We start from the raw sequence: 3,579 nt of genomic DNA on the forward strand, positions 1-3,579 counted from the left end.
AAGGGGCCTAAAAGTGGCTATACTTAACAACTTGACATATCGGTCAGTTTTGTTCATATTATTTATCATAAACCACTTGAAATGTTAAGGCCCAATGTGATTTTCTTGACATGTCAAAACTTGTCTCAGCCCTATTAATGAATACATTTTGCTGTTTTGCATATGGTACCAGTCAAGTTCTAATGCCTCTTTGAAACTAGTAATTGATTAGTGATAGTCTTAGGGAAATAATGAATTCTCATAAATGCTAATGCAAAACTAACTTCTAAGTCATATGGTACAGAGGAAATAATTAAGTACCAGATAATATACTTCTTATATTATTTTCTAATTGTTTCTTGTGATGTGACTTTTTTTTGGAAGTTAAATATAAGACTTTTGTATTTATCCCTGGTAAATTTCATTTTGTTAGTTTTGGTCCATTGTTTCAGCCTTATTTCAGCCTAACCAGATTTTAAACTCCTTGAAATCAGGATCTATTTTTTTTTTGGAGCAAATTAAGTAATTTTATTTTATTTTTTTAAAATAACTTTTTATTGACAGAACCCATGCCAGGGTAATTTTTTACAACATTATCCCTTGCACTCACTTTTGTTCCGATTTTTCCCCTCCCTTCCTCTACCCCCTCCCCCAGATGGCAAGCAGTCCTATACATGTTAAATAGGTTACAGTAGATCTTAGATACAAAATATGTGTGCAGAACCGAACAGTTCTCTTGTTGCTCAGGGAGAATTGGATTTAGAAGGTATAAATAACCCGGGAAGAAGAACAAAAATGCAAGCAGTTTACATTCATTTCCTAGAGTTCTTTCTTTGGGTGTAGCTGCTTCTGTACATCCTTGATCAATTGAAACTGAGTTAGATCTTCTCTTTGTCGAAGAAATCCACTTCCATCAGAATACATCCTCATACAGTATTTTTGTTGAGATATATAATGATCTCCTGGTTCTGCTCATTTCACTCAGCATCAGTTCATGTAGGTCTCGCCAATCCTCTCTGTATTTGTCCTGCTGGTCGTTTCTTACAGAACAATAATATTCCATAACATTCATATACCAAAATTTACTCAACCATTCTCCAGTTGATGGGCATCCATTCATTTTCCAGCTTCTAGCCACTACAAACAGGGCTGCCACAAACATTTTGGCACATACAGGTCCCTTTCCCTTCTTTAGTATCTCTTTGGGATATAAGCCCAGTAGAAACACTGCTGGATCAAAGGGTATGCACAGTTTGATAACTTTTTGAGCATAGTTCCAAATTGCTCGATCAGGATCTATTTTTGATGGGTTTATGATATTCCTTTCCTATGGAGTTGTGGGATTCTTTTCTTTTGGGGGGTTGCAGGGTTAGTGTCATAGAAAGGAAAAATGAGGGTGGTGGAGGAGAGTAATAATATAGTAAGAGGAGGAGAAGAGAGAAGAAGATGACAACAAAGAAGAAGAAAAGGAAGAGGAGAAGAAAGAAGAGGAGAAGGAGGAGGGAAAGGGGAGAAGAGAAAGGAGGAGGTGGAGGAAAGGGAAGGAAAAGGAGGAAGAGGAAGAGACAGAAGAGAGGAAGAAAAGGAGGAGGAGGAGGAAGAGGAGGAGAAAGAGCTAGCATTTATATACCACTTATATAGTACTTTAAGATTTGGAAAGTACTTTATGAATAATATCTCATTTTACAACCTGAGCAATAAATGCTATTATTATGCTCATTCTAAAGCTGGGCAAACAGAGGCAGCTAAAGGTTAAGTAATTTGTCCAGGTTCTCACAGCTCAAGATTTGATGTCAGATCTTCCTGACTCCAAGTCCAATGCTCTGTCTACCATGCCATCTAAATGGAGTTAAGAGGAGAGAAAGGGTGTTAAAAGTCAGTGAACACTCTTTTAAGTGTACACAATAGAACAAAAGATAATTCAAAGAGAAACACAGAATAGCTGGACTTCCATTATATTGGAAGTAATGAGCTAATCAGATTAACAGAACAAAAAATAGAGAATTTAAATAACCCATCTCAAAAAAGAAGTTAAGCAAGCCTTAAGTAAAGTCCCAAAGGGGAGATGGGAACCCAGAACCAGATGGATTTATGTCAATTGTATTAAACATTCAAAGAATAATCAATTCTAACATTACATAAACTGCAAATAGGAGAAAAAAGGATCTCAGATTTCTTTTATGATACAAATATGAACTTCATATGGTCTAAGCCAGAGTGAAAATGGAGAAAGATACAAACTACTCTCCCTACTGAACATTGACACAATTTTTTATTATTTAGTATTTTATTTTCCCTATTACATGTAAAACAATTTTAACATGTGTTTTTAAAACTTTGAATTCCAAATTCTCTGCCTTCTTCACTTTTTTGAAAAAGCACATGTGAAGTTATGCAAAACATTTCCATAAAAGTAATGATGTGAATTTGGAACTATGCCCAAAGGGCTATCAAACTGTAACCTTTGACCCAGCAGTGTTTCTATGGGGCTTATATCCCAAAGAGATCTTAAAGAAGGTAAAAGGACCCACATGTGCAAAAATGTTTGTGGCAGCCCTTTTTGTAGTAGCAAGAAACTGGAAACTGAGTGGATGCCCATCAGTTGGAGAATGGCTGAATAAGTTATGGTATATGAATGTTATGGAATATTATTGTTCTATAAAAAACGACCAGCAGGATGATTTCAGAGAGACCTGGGGAGACTTACATGAACTGATGCTAAGTGAAGTGAGCAGAACTAAGAAATTATTGAAATTAATGGAAGTAAGTATAGACGTAAATAACTGAGGGAATATCAGTTGCTCATAGGTAGGCTGAACTAATAAAATAAAAACAATAGTACTACCTAAATTATTATTATATTACTATATTATATTATTATATTGCTAGGCCAATCAAACTACTAAAGGGTTACTTTATAAAGCTAGAAAAATACAGAAACTCATTTGGAGGTGCAAAAGATTAAGAATCTCAAGACAAAAAAATGAAAAAAAAAAAGAAAAAGAAAGAAGGAATCTAATACCAGATCTGAAACTTAACTACAAAGCAGTAATCATCAAAATGATTTATTACTGGTTAGAAAATAGGTGCATCAGTGGAACAGATTAGTACACAACATAGACATAAGTAGCCTATTATTTGGTGAATACAAAAACCTTAGCTACTAGACTCTTTACTCCAGTATTCAATAAAATTATTCAACAAAAACTGTAAGGAAAATCTGGAAAGTAGCCTGGCAGAAATTAGATTTAGACAAACACCTGATACAATATATCAATAAAAGTTCCAAATAGATAAATTAATTAGATATTTTAAAATATATAAAATGAATATAAAAGGTTGCGTCATAAATTAGAGAAGTAAGGAAGAAATTAACTTTCAGATCTATGAATAGCAGAAAAATGGATAATAAAGAATAACAGAAGATTATGGAAAGTTTTGATATAATAATGTAATTAATAATAAAAATTAAATCAATGATAATATTTAAAAGTTTTTGCATCAAAATTAATTTGCACTAAAACTAATAAAAGTTTTACAACAAAACTAATGTGGCCAAAATTACAAGGGAAAATACTAACTGGGAAAAGGTTTTTGCAG

Source organism: Sarcophilus harrisii, chromosome 2 (genome assembly GCF_902635505.1).
Source record: "Sarcophilus harrisii chromosome 2, mSarHar1.11, whole genome shotgun sequence".
Lineage (NCBI taxonomy): Eukaryota > Metazoa > Chordata > Mammalia > Dasyuromorphia > Dasyuridae > Sarcophilus > Sarcophilus harrisii.